At 41.3% G+C, this 13,958-nt stretch overlaps 1 pseudogene; it reads right to left on the bottom strand.

Moving 5' to 3' along the window:
* Nucleotides 1–450: 450 nt before the first annotated feature.
* LOC123191441 (probable LRR receptor-like serine/threonine-protein kinase At3g47570) lies at nt 451–13,689 on the bottom strand (annotated as a pseudogene).
* Nucleotides 13,690–13,958: the final 269 nt, after the last annotated feature.

A 13,958-nucleotide genomic window follows, 5' to 3' on the forward strand; every position in this document is an offset into this window, starting at 1 on the left:
ATGTGCAACAACAGCCCCCTCCACGTAGCTTGATGCAAGACGGGAAGAGCAAACAGGTGCTGAATGTTTGGTTGAGACTTGAGACCATGTATAGCTGCAAAACAAGCTAGAAGAGGCAAGGATGTCAAAGTAGTACCTCGATTCGGGGCAGCTGCACTTAGGCGGCTCCGCTCCTCCGCTGCTCCAGGTGTGCACCTCCTCCGGCCCGGCCTTGATGACCAATGAGAGGAAGGAAAAGAGGAAGTGGCGAAGCTTTAAGCAGGTCCTTTCTTGAATTCTAACAAGAATATGAGCAGCGCACTACAGCAAGCAGGTGATGTGCAACACCAGCTTCCTCCTCTACAATGGGAGACGGACACTTGCTATATGTTTTAGTTTCGTCAAATAGATAGGGTACATGATGCAAACACACTCTGCTAATTACAAAAATACATTCTTAACAATGACGATTTAGTACGCCCTAACATAATTGATATATTCATCAATCATGACGACGTTCCACAAAAGAGCTTCTGATAGAAGATAGTTTTGCATAAACATCCTTCATTCCAGGCCTATTCTTCGGAGAATCCGCGGTACATGACAGCCCTAGGGCAACCAGCAGGACAATAGATCGTTGCATCCATGCTTCCGCGTCCACTTCTTCGACTGATGCTCCTCATGCGCCATATGAGGATCTAGAATCTCTGCAACTCTGTCTGGGAACATGGATTCACAAAACTTACAAAGGCTAAGCCCATCCACGAACATATCATCGGTTGGTCATTTACCAGTAAGCAACTCCAGTAGAATCACTCCGAAACTATAGACATCACCTCCTACTGAGATCTGGCAACCCATTCCGTACTCTGCAAAAGCAACATGATGTACTTACATACAAGATAAACCATGGATAAGTGCATTAATGAAAAATAAACTTACTAGGTGCCATGTATCCAATTGTTCCTCGGAAACTGATCAAGTGTTCCAGACTACCCAAACTGGCGACAGAAACTTTGATGAACCGAAGTCGCCAATACGTGCAGTCATATCATAATCTAAAAGAATGTTGCTTGGCTTCAAATCACAATGCATCAAAGATGGCGTCGGTTCGTTGTGAAGATAATCGAGAGCAGAGGCCACATCCACGGCTATGCATATCCTCATCCCTAAGCTTAGGGTTCTACTTGGTGTGCCATTGTGTTGCTTAGGGTGAAGCCATCTTTCAAGGCTGCCATTAGCCATGAACTGGTAGACTAGTGCTTTGAACTCATTGCTTTCTGTGTCCAACGTCGAGCATGAGGTCACACACTTGAGAATGTTTCGATGGCGTGTGCTCCGTAGCACTTGGCACTCGGCAAAGAAACTTTCATTGGCACCAGGTTCATTCAGGTTGAATACTTTGATAGCCACTAAATCATTCTCAAACTTGAACCTCCCAACATAGACTGATCCAGTGCAGGTTGAGCTTATTTTGTGGTTTGGTGAAAACCAATCAGTAGCTTGAAGGATGTCAAGGTATGACACTCTTTATAGCTTCTCCTCATTGGACGAAAATGTATGCACTTCTCTTTGCTTGAGATGGGCAAAAAAGCGAAACATCTTTGACAAAACATCCGATGGTGAAAATGATAAAACCACTTTCTTCCAAAGAATGGACAGTACCCCTCTCTCCCAAAGAGTGAACAGAAGCTATGACAATACTAGGAAAGAAATAGTAAGTGATGGTAGTACAATTAGCAGCAAGGTTGCCAGCAAGGACAGACGGTGCTTTGTTTTAGTTGCTGAAGATGAGATGCCAGGACAAATTGGCAATGCTAGACTCGGGGAATTTGAACAGAGTCCCTTGTTTCCATCCAAAACTATTGCGGCAGAATTCCCAAAGATCCCACTTCTAGGAATTTCCCCTTCCAAGTTGTTGTAGGATAGATCCAGTTGATGCTAACTGCCATTCTGCTGGAATTTGTCCATGAAACTTGTTTCCTTCCATGTGAAGGGATGTTGGACCATCACCAGCACCATGTGTACCAAGTTCCAATGGCAGTCTCCCAGTGAGATTGTTGTGTGAGAAGTCCAGGCCGAAGGAAAATGGAGGGTTAGCAAAGAGTTCGACTGGTATTGTCCCATTGAGATTGTTTCGAGACAAGTTGAGTTCAAGAAGTCCCTTGCACTGACCTAAACTACCAGGTATGTTACCAGTCAACTTGTTATCACCAAGATAAAGCTTGCCTAGTTGAGTAACGTCACCAACCGAGGGAGGGATCAGACCTGATAATTTATTGTTTGATAGACTTAGGATATATAGGTATTGCAGTTTCCCAATGGTAGAAGGTATGCTTCCAGAAAGAAAGTTTTCCATCCTAAGCGAAGTGAGATTAACAAGATTGCTAATCTCAACAGGTATGGAGCCCGAAATTTGGTTTGACGCAAGTGATAAACCTTCTAGTGCTGTGGAAAGATTAACAACTGCTATAGGTAAGCTGCCATTCAGAGCATTCCCTTCCAAGGACAACTTTGTCAGCTAGGTGCAACTGGCCAGAGATGTAAGAAATGACCAATCATGTGCTTCTAGCAAGTTCCCCCCTAAAACTAACTGACGCAAGTTTGCCTACGAACCAAGAGATGACACAGAGCCATGTAATGAGTTGTTTGAAAGATCAAGTATTTGAAGATTTAACATGTTGGCTAGTGAAGCAGTGATCAGGCCCTCCAGACTGTTGCTTCCCAGGATTAGGGACTGGAGGTTTGGTAGCGAGTAACCAATGTTAGATGGTAACTATCCAACAAGGACATTGCTGCCAACACTAAAGTTTTTGAGTGATGACATGTTATAAAGAGAAACAGAGACATTACCTGATAAACTGTTGAAACTTAGGTCAAGCTCAAGTAGTTTTGTAGTGTGACCTATAGTTCCTTGAATTAATCCTGATACCTTATTTTGGCCGAGCAATATAGATATTAGGGAAGAAACATTTCCTATTGAAGGAGGTGCTTCTAGAGAGGAAGTTCTCTGTCAGGCAAAGGAATTTGAGTGATGTTACATTACAGAAGTGTGGTACTAGACCGGTGAAAGAATTCATCTGGAGATCAACCATAGAAAGCTTAGATGAATTATCAAACAAAGGAGAGGGGATCACTCCGGAGAGGTTATTACGAGACAGTATAAGTGTGCTGAGTGAGGAACAATTGGTCAATGAGAGAGGGATACCACCGGTCAGACTATTATTGGCAAGATTCAGCGTATGGAGGTTTGGGAGCTTACCCAACTCTTCAGGGATGGTTCCTGACAGATCATTATTGGCAAGGTTCATCGATGACAGAAACGTTGATAACCCACATGTATAGGGGATCGCAACAACTTTCGAGGGTAGAGTATTCAACCCAAATTTATTGATTCGACACAAGAGGAGCCAAAGAATATTCTCAAGTATTAGCAGCTGAGTTATCAATTCAACCACACCTGGAAACTTAGTCTCTACAACAAAGTGTTTAGTAGCAAAGTAATATGATAGTGATAGTAGCGGCAACAAAAGTAAAGACAGCAAAAGTAATGTTTTTGGTATTTTGTAGTGATTGTAACAGTAGCAGCGGAAAGTAAATAAGCGAGAACCAGTATATGGAAAACTCGTAGGCACCAGATCAGTGATGGATAATTATGCCGGATGCGGTTCATCATGTAACAGTCATAACATAGGGTGACACAGAACTAGCTCCAATTCATCAATGTAATGTAGGCATGTATTCCGTATATAGTCATACGTGCTTATGGAAAGGAACTTGCATGACATCTTTTGTCCTACCCTCCCGTGGCAGCGGGGTCTTATTGGAAACTAAGGGATATTAAGGCCTCCTTTTAATAGAGAACCGGAACAAAGCATTAGCACATAGTGAATACATGAACTCCTCAAACTATAGTCATCACCGGGAATGGTCCCGATTATTGTCACTTCGGGGTTGCCGGATCATAACACATAGTAGGTGACTATAGACTTGCAAGGTAGGATCAAGAACTCACATATATTCATGAAAACATAATAGGTTCAGATCTGAAATCATGGCACTCAGGCCCTAGTGACAAGCATTAAGCATAGCAAAGTCATAGCAACATCAATCTCAGAACATAATGGATACTAGGGATCAAACCCTAACAAAACTAACTCGATTACATGATAAATCTCATCCAACCCATCACCGTCCAGCAAGCCTACGATGGAATTACTCACGCACGGCGATGAGCATCATGAAATTGGTGATGGAGGATGGTTGATGATGACGACGGCGACGAATCCCCCTCTCCGGAGCCCCGAACGGATTCCAGATCAGCCCTCCCGGGAGGTTTTAGGGCTTGGCGGTGGCTCTGTATCGTAAAACGCAATGATTTCTTCTCTATAATTTTTTCTCTCCGAAAGCAAATATATAGAGTTGGAGTTTGCGTCGGAGGGCATCCAGGGGGCCCACGAGGTAGGGGGCGCACCGCCCACCCTCGTGAGAAGGATGTGGGCCCCCTGGTCTTCATCTTTGGCGATGGTTTTTTATTATTTTTTCTAAGATGTTCCGTGGAGTTTCAGGTCATTCCGAGTATATTTGTTTTCTGCACATAAAACAACACCATGGCAATTCTGCTGAGAACAGCGTCAGTCCGGGTTAGTTCCATTCAAATCATACAAGTTAGAGTCCAGAACAAGGGCAAAAGTGTTTGGAAAAGTAGATACGACAGAGACGTATCAACTCCCCCAAGCTTAAACCCTTGCTTGTCCTCAAGCAATTCAGTTGAAAAACTGAAAGAAAGAAAAGAACTTTTACAAACTCTGTTTGCTCTTGTTGTTGTAACTATGTCAAGCCAGCATTCAAGTTTTCAGCATAAATCATAACTAACCACATTTGCAATAATTCTCAGGTCTCATAATTACTCATATCAATAGCATAATCAACTAGCAAGTCATAATAATAAATCTCGGATGACAACACTTTCTCGAAACAATCATAATATGATATAACAAGATGGTATCTCGCTAGCCCTTTCTGAGACCGCAAAACATAAATGCAGAGCACCTTTAAAGATCAAGGACTGACTAGACATTGTAATTCATGGTAAGAGAGATCCAATCATAGTCGTACCCAATATAAATTAATAGTGATGAATGCAAATGACGGCTGTGCTCTCCAGCTAGTGCTTTTTAATAAGAGGGTGATGACTCAACATAAAAGTAAATGGATAGGCCCTTCGCAGAGGGAATCAGGGATTTGTAGAGGTGCCAGAGCTCGGTTTTGAAATAGAGATAAATTGTATTTTGAGCTGTATACTTTCATTGTCAACGTAACAACTAAGAGATGGCGATATAATCCATCATGAGTAGGATATAATCCACCATGAACATAAATATCGTGAAGGCTATGTTGATTTTGTTTCAACTACATGCGTGAACATGTGCCAAGTCAAGTCACTTAAATCATTCAAAGGAGGATACCACCCCATCATACCACATCATAATCATCTCAATAGCATGTTGACACACAAGGTAAATCATTATAACTCATAGCTAATCAAGCATGGCACAAGCAACTATGATCTCTAATTGTCATTACAAATATGTTTATTCATAATAAGCTGAATTAAGAACGAGGGACTCATCATATTTACAAAAGCAAAAGAGGTTGAGTTCATACCAGCTTTTCTCATCTCAGTCAGGCCATCATATATCATCATAATTTCCTTTCACTTGCACGACCGAACGGTGTGAATAATAACAAGAGTGTACGTGCATTGGACTAAGCTGGAATCTGCGAGCATTCAATAAACAGGAGAAGACAAGGCAATATGGGCTCTTGGTTAAATCAACAATAATGCATATAAGAGCCACTTCAACAACTTAATTATGGTCTTCTCCTACTGACCCCCAAAGAAAAGAAAAGAAATAAAACTATTTATACAGGAAAGCTCCTAACAAGCAAAAAGAAGAACGGGAAATATTTTTGGGTTTTCTTTTTAATTATTACTACCACAACAGAAAAATAAACTACTACTAATTTTTTTTTTCTTAAGGTTTAACAAACACACAAGAAGAAAGCAGGAAAAAAAAATAAACTAGCATGGATATTACAGAGAAAAAGTATGAGCACCGACATCTAGTAATGAGTGTGTGTGAACATAAATGTAATGTCGGTGAGAAATACGTACTCCCCCAAGCTTAGGCTTTTGGTCTAAGTTGGTCTATGGCCACGGCTGGCCTAGCGGATATCCATAATAATAGTTGTTGGGGTCGTACTGTGACGAGGAAGAAGAAGGTTCTGATTGCTACTGGCTGGCAATCATCTCCGGATCCCACTGATAGTTAGACTGCCGTGAAGGATCAAATTGTGGTTCTGGTTCTGGCTCCTCGGCTGGTGCAGGGTTCCGGTAGGCGTGAATAACCGTCAACGGAACAAGGTACGTGCCTACAGTCAAATCAAACAAAGGAGCAGGCAGGATAATAGTCTCAGGATGATGTTTGTTAAAGAACAATTGATATTTAAGCTCTCCTGCCCTATTCTTAACAATAAAATCGTGTGCCACCATACTTTTATGATCTATATAAACACGGGGCAACACCTTTTCTTCCTTCTCAGCATGCCTAATAGGTATGTTAAAATGTGTGGCTAGGCGTGTAGCATAGATGCCTCCAAAGATGGGACCCTTAGTACGGTTCATACTTAATCGTCTAGCAATAATACCGCCCATACTAAAAGTGTTATCACTGTATAAACCGTGGTGCAGAATAATTATATCGGGGATACTAAGGTTTCCACAGTTTCTGCGTCCAATTAAACAACGACTAGCAAATAAAGCAAAATAGCGTAACACAGGAAAATATATGCTAGTGATTCGTGCATCGGAAACCTTCCTAGTTTCTCCTATAGTGATAGTATCAATAAACCCAGCCACATCATCATGATGTGGTTCTTCTGTCTTGCCCTCAAAAGGGACTAAACAAATTCGACAGAAATCATAAAGTGACATCTCCTTATGCTCATCATATAAATGAAACTCCACCGTGGGTGGTGAGTTCCTAGAATGAAAATGAAAGTTTTGCACAAAAGTATTTGTGAGTACGAGATACTGATCGCATTGGTCATGGAGGAAAGCGGCGAGGCCTGCATTGTGAGCCAATTCATGAAAATCTTCATAGATACCGGCTGCTCTCAAGAAATCATCAGAAGGCCATTTACACGCCCGAAGGCAAATTATACTTAGCCTTCGGTGCCTTTTCTTTTGAGCTTTGGCTCGATGAGCCCCTCAAAAATCTCCTCATTATTTTTCTGAAATAATCTGAAATTTTTAGTAACTTCAAACAAAAGTCAACCAAACTCAATAATATTGATAGCAACTACTCCTACAAGTGCCTAGTGCCTATATCAAGCATTAGAACTACTTGGAACCATATAAATTTGACATGCAAGCTCAAGAACATGGTCACCTATGCAGCACAAATTTGCAAATAATAAAGAACTAGAACAAAAGCTAATTGGACCAATGGAGGAGTCACATACCAAGGAACAATCTCCCCAAGCAGTTTTGCGAGAGGTGCTTTGAGCAAGGAGATCGAAAATCACAGCAAAAGTGGCTGGAACTCGTGCTTGAGTTCGTTTTTCGGGTTTGTGTGAGACAGAGGAAGAAGATGGGTGCTGGGATAAGTGGAGGAGGGCCACCGTGGGCCCACGAGGCAGGGGGGCGCGCCCACCACCCTCGTGGCCAGGTGGGAGCTCCTCCCGCGGTAATTTTTGCACAGTAAATCCTCAAATATTCCCGAAAAAATCATATTAAATTGGCATGTCATTCTGAGGATTTTTATTTTCGGGATATTTTTATATTGCACGGATAAGTCAAGAAACAGACAGAAAAATACTATTCTTACTTTATTTAATATAAATAACAAAAAGTAAAAGTGGGGTACAGAAGGTTGTGCTTCTAGTTTCATCCATCTCATGCTCATAAAAAAGAATCCACTAACAAGGTTGATCAAGTCTTGTTAACAAACTCATTCCGATAATCATAAAACCGGAGAAATTTCGAATAACACTAAGTTACCTCAACAGGGATATGCACATCCCCAATAATAAGAATATCATATTTCCTCTTGACAGTAGGAAGAGGAAATTCAAAACCTCCAATTGTAATCGATGAAATTTTTCCAATGGAGTTGATACTATGAACTTGAGGTTGTTTCCTCGGAAAGTGTACCGTATGCTCATTACCATTAACATGAAAAGTGACATTGCCTTTGTTACAATGAATAACAGCCCCTGCAGTATTAAGAAAAGGTCTTCCAAGAATAATAGACATACTATCATCCTCGGGAATATCAAGAATAACAAAGTCCGTTAAAATAGTAACGTTTGCGACCACAACAGGCACATCCTCACAAATACCGACAGGTATAGCAGTTGATTTATTAGCCATTTGCAAAGATATTTCAGTAGGTGTCAACTTATTCAAGTCAAATCTACGATATAAAGAGAGAGGCATAACACTAACACCGGCTCCAAGATCACATAAAGCAGTTTTAATATAATTTCTTTCAATGGAGCAAGGTATAGTAGGTACTCCGGGATCTCCAAGTTTCTTTGGTATTCCACCCTTAAAAGTATAATTAACAAGCATGGTGGAAATCTCAGCTTCCGGTATCTTTCTTTTATTAGTAATGATATCCTTCATATATTTAGCATAAGGATTTGTTTTAAGCACATCAGTTAATCACATACGCAAAAAGATAGGCCTAATCATTTCAGCAAAGCGCTCAAAATCCTCATCATCCTTTTTCTTGGATGATTTCGGAGGAAAAGGCATGGGTTTCTGAACCCAAGGTTCCCTTTCTTTACCATGTTTCCTAGCAACAAAGTCTCTTTTATCATAACGTTGATTCTTTGATTGTGGGTTATCAAGATCAACAACATGTTCAACTTCTACATCATTATCATTACTAGGTTGAGCATCATCATTAATATTTTCACTAGGTTCATGTTCATTACCAGATTGTGTTTCAGCATCAGACATAGAAATATCATTTGGATTATCAGGTGGTTCAGCAATAGGTTCACTAGAAGTTTACACAGTTCTATCATTTTTCTTCTTCTTCTTTTTAGAAGAACTAGGAACATCAATATTATTTCTTTGAGAATCTTGCTCGATTCTCTTAGGGTGGCCTTCAGGATACAAAGGTTCCTGAGTCATTCTACCAGTTCTAGTAGCCACTCTAACAGCATAATCATTTTTCTTACTATTTATTTCATCAAGCACTTCTTTTTGAGCCTTAAGTACTTGTTCTACTTGAGTGGTAACCATAGAAGCATGTTTGCTAACAAGTTTAATTTCACCTTTAATATTAGCCATATAATCACCCAAGCGTCTAATCATATAAGCATTTTCTTTTAATTGTCTACCAAAATAAGCATTGAAGTCGTCTTGCTTAAACATAAAGTTATCAAACTCATCCAAGCACTGACTATCAATTTTAGTAGGAGGGACTTCAGCTTTATCATATCTATAGAGAGAATTTACCTTTACTACCTGTGTCGGGATATCGGGATCAGGAGGTTCTTCAATAAATAAAGAATTAAGATCATATGTTTCTTCAACAGGTGGTGAATTAAGACCATGTATTTCTTCAATAGGAGGTAAATTCTTAATGTCTTCAGCTTTAATACCTTTTTCTTTTATAGATTTCTTTGCCTCTTGCATATCTTCGGGACTGAGGAATAGAACACCTCTCTTCTTCGGAGTTGGTTTAAGAATAGGCTCAGTAATTGGAGCAGGAGTTGGCTCAGGAGATGGCTCAGGAGGTGCCCAATTATTTTCATTTGTCAACATATTATTCAATAAAATTTCAGCTTCATCCGGTGTTCTTTCCCTGAAAAGAGAACTAGCACAACTATCCAGGTAATCTCTGGAAGCATCGGTTAGTCCATTATAAAAGATATCAAGTATTTCGGGTTTCTTAAGAGGATGATCAGGCAAAGCATTAAGTAACTTGAGAAGCCTCCCCCAAGCTTGTGGGAGACTCGCTTCTTTAATTTGTACGAAGTTGTATATTTCCCTCAAAGCAGCTTGTTTCTTATGAGCAGGGAAATATTTAGCAGAGAAGTAATAAATCATATCCTGGGGACTATGCACACAACCAGGATCAAGAGAATTAAACCATATCTTAGTATCACCCTTTAATGAGAAAGGAAATATTTTGAGTATATAAAAGTAACGCGATCTCTCATCATTAGTGAACAGGGCAGCTATATCATTTAACTTAGTAAGATGTGCCACAACAGTTTCAGATTCATAGCCATAAAACGGATCAGATTCAACCAAAGTAATTATATTAGGATCAACAGAGAATTCATAATCCTTATTAGGAACACAAATAGGTGAAGTAGAAAAAGCAGGGTCGGGTTTCATTTTATCTCTAAGTGATTCTTTGTTCCATTTAACTAATAACATCTTAAGCTCATATCTATCTCTACAAGCTAAAATAGCGGCAGAAGATTCCATATCAAAAAGATAACCCTCAGGAATAATAGACATATTTTCATCATCAGTATCATCATCGTATTCAGATTCAATAATTTCTTTTTCTCTAGCCCTAGCAATTTGTTCATCAAGAAATTCACCAAGGGGCATAGTAATATCAGGCATAGAAGCAGTTTCATCATAAGTATCATGCATAGCAGAAGTGGCATCATCAATAACATGCGACATATTAGAACGAATAGCAGAAGCTGGTGTAGGTGTCGCAAACTTACTCATAACAGAAGGTGAATCAAGTGCAGAGCTAGATGGCAGTTCCTTACCTCCCCTCGTAGTTGAGGGATAGATCTTGGTTTTTGGATCTCTCAAGTTCTTCATAGTGTCCAGCAGATATAAATCCCAAGTGACTCAAAGAATAGAGCTATGCTCCCTGGCAACGGCGCCAAAAATTAGTCTTGATAACCCACAAGTATATGGGATCGCAACAGCTTTCGAAGGTAGAGTATTCAACCCAAATTTATTGATTCGACACAAGGGGAGGCAAAGAATATTCTCAAGTATTAGCAGCTGAGTTGTCAATTCAACCACACCTGGAAACTTAGTATCTGCAGCAAAGTGTTTAGTAGCAAAGTAATATGATAGTGGTAGTAGCGGCAACAAAAGTAAAGACAGCAAAAGTAATGTTTTTGGTATTTTGTAGTGATTGTAATAGTAGCAGCGGGAAAGTAAATAAGCGAGAACCAGTATATGGAAAACTCGTAGGCACCAGATCAGTGATGGATAATTATGCCGGATGCGGTTCATCATGTAACAGTCATAACATAAGGAGACACAGAACTAGCTCCAATTCATCAATGTAATGTAGGCATGTATTCCGTATATAGTCATACGTGCTTATGGAAAGGAACTTGCATGACATCTTTTGTCATACCCTCCCGTGGCAGCGGAGTCCTATTGGAAACTAAGGGATATTAAGGCCTCCTTTTAATAGAGAACCGGAACAAAGCATTAGCACATAGTGAATACATGAACTCCTCAAACTATGGTCATCACCGGGAGTGGTCCCGATTATTGTCACTTCGGGGTTGCCGGATCATAACACATAGTAGGTGACTATAGACTTGCAAGGTAGGATCAAGAACTCACATATATTCATGAAAACATAATAGGTTCAGATCTGAAATCATGGCACTCAGGCCCTAGTGATAAGCATTAAGCATAGCAAAGTCATAGCAACATCAATCTCAGAACATAATGGATACTAGGGATCAAATCCTAACAAAACTAACTCGATTACATGATAAATCTCATCCAACCCATCACCGTCCAGCAAGCCTACGATGAAATTACCCACGCATGGCGGTGAGCATCATGAAATTGGTGATAGGGGATGGTTGATGGTGACGACGGCGACGAATCCCTCTCTCCGGAGCCCCGAACGGACTCCAGATCAGCCCTCCCGGGAGGTTTTAGGGCTTGGCGGCGGCTCCGTATCGTAAAACGTGATGATTTCTTCTTTCTAATTTTTTCTCTCCGAAAGCAAATATATATAGTTGGAGTTGGCGTCGGAGGGCATCCAGGAGGCCCACGAGGTAGGGGGCGCGCTCCCCACCCTCGTGAGAAGGATGTGGGCCCCCTGGTCTTTATCTTTGGCGAGAATATTTTATTATTTTTTCTAAGATGTTCCGTGGAGTTTCAGGTCATTCCGAGAATATTTGTTTTCTGCACATAAAACAACATGGCAATTCTGCTGAAAACAACGTCAGTCCGGGTTAGTTCCATTTAAATCATACAAGTTAGAGTCCAAAATAAGGGTAAAAATGTTTAGAAAAGTAGATACGACGAAGACATATCAAACGTCAAGTTGCCTACACATCCAGAAATTTCCCAATGGAGACGAGCAGAAGTGAGGTTAAGAGAGACCACCCGGGGTGGAAATTTTGTGCTGCAAAGTGACCCCTTTCCAGCTGCAAAAGTTAAGCGAGTCATCACTCCATGAATTTAAGATGCCAAGGGGATAAGAATTGATGCCGGACTTGAAGCAAAGGAGGGCTTGGCGATCAATCTCGGACTTGTTTTCTTGCGCTGCTTCGAGTGGTGTAGTGTTGAAGGAGAAAAGGATGAGAAAAATACAGAGCAGAGACAAAAATGAGGGCATGATGTTTAGAGTTTACAGGATGTGGAAGAACCAGGAAGTTGGGAGAACTTCAGGTTGGAGCTTTGGGTGATCTTGTGCGTAGCATGTAGATGCCATTTAAAGTATTTGTCTGCCGAAAGGAATGGGCCTGGAGTTATGCTAGACTATTGACTTGACTTAACAAACAATGGTGGGCTGTCTCACCCTGAACGCGTTGCAAGGGTAAAGAAAAGTAGAAGAGTGAAACAAATATCTGTGAAGAAAACGTCTGCAGGCTGAGCTATGGATTGTGGCCAGTAGAATTGCAGTAACCAAATAATAAATTGGAAGAGGGAAAAAGACAATTATTTTGACAGCGACACAAGGATGCTGTAAGACTAGTCCTGGCTCATACATGGTTGCAACCTGCAGAGCAAAGCAAGAGGCGACACGAAGGCAGACCAAGCCATTGACTGATCCTGGAATCGTTAGAAAACATAAACAAGCCTGAACCACACAAAGTGATTAGAATTACAATTTCTTCACAGAGCAAACTGATACAGAATTACAATTTCGTGATGCACCAACATGCTTCGTAACTGAATCTGAATGGGTTAACGCAGAATGGAACAATGGAAATTTCAGGTAGATAACCATATCGCATCCAATTTACATTCATGGAAAATTGGGAATCTAGTTACAGGACTTACCGCATACAGGGCTAGCTTGTCACACAAGCGAGGGCTAGCCTGTCAAGAAAATGGCTGCTGGGGTTCGACTCTCCGAGGTACTAGGCGGAGGAGGGCGAATCCAGCTAGCCGCGGCCGCGCATCCGGAAGGAGAAACCCTAGGGGAGGCTCGCGCGGCGGCGGCTGGTAGCCGACGGCCAGTGGTGGCGTTGTGACCGCGGCGCACGGGCTCGGGAGGTGTCGGCCGCGCGTCAACGCGGCGAGGGTACTGCTTGAGGCGTTCGATGCCGGCCGGAAAGAAGGCAAGCGGCGTTCGAGGCGGCGGACGGCGGGGGAGCCGCCGGAGGCTCAGACCCTCACACCGTCGTCAGGCAACGGAGTCCGAGCAGGAAGATCCAACGGCTGAGAGTGCATCTTCGAGTTTACAGCTACGGCCTCGTTCGTTTTGGAGGATTTTCACAAGGAAAAACATAGCAACAAGAATTCCATTGAAAAATCGTGTACAGGAATTTTGTAGGAACACTAATCATTTTTTATGTTTTTAGAAAAAACTACACATCTACTGAAAGCTTATTGTTTGCATAGGAACAAAGCAAGACAATTGCTTAGGATAAAATGTGCCACCCTATTTCTAATTCCTATACTACTTCTAATTCCTAGATTTTGGTCTCCTACAAACCAA

This window comes from Triticum aestivum, chromosome 2A, assembly GCF_018294505.1.
Source record: "Triticum aestivum cultivar Chinese Spring chromosome 2A, IWGSC CS RefSeq v2.1, whole genome shotgun sequence".
Lineage (NCBI taxonomy): Eukaryota > Viridiplantae > Streptophyta > Magnoliopsida > Poales > Poaceae > Triticum > Triticum aestivum.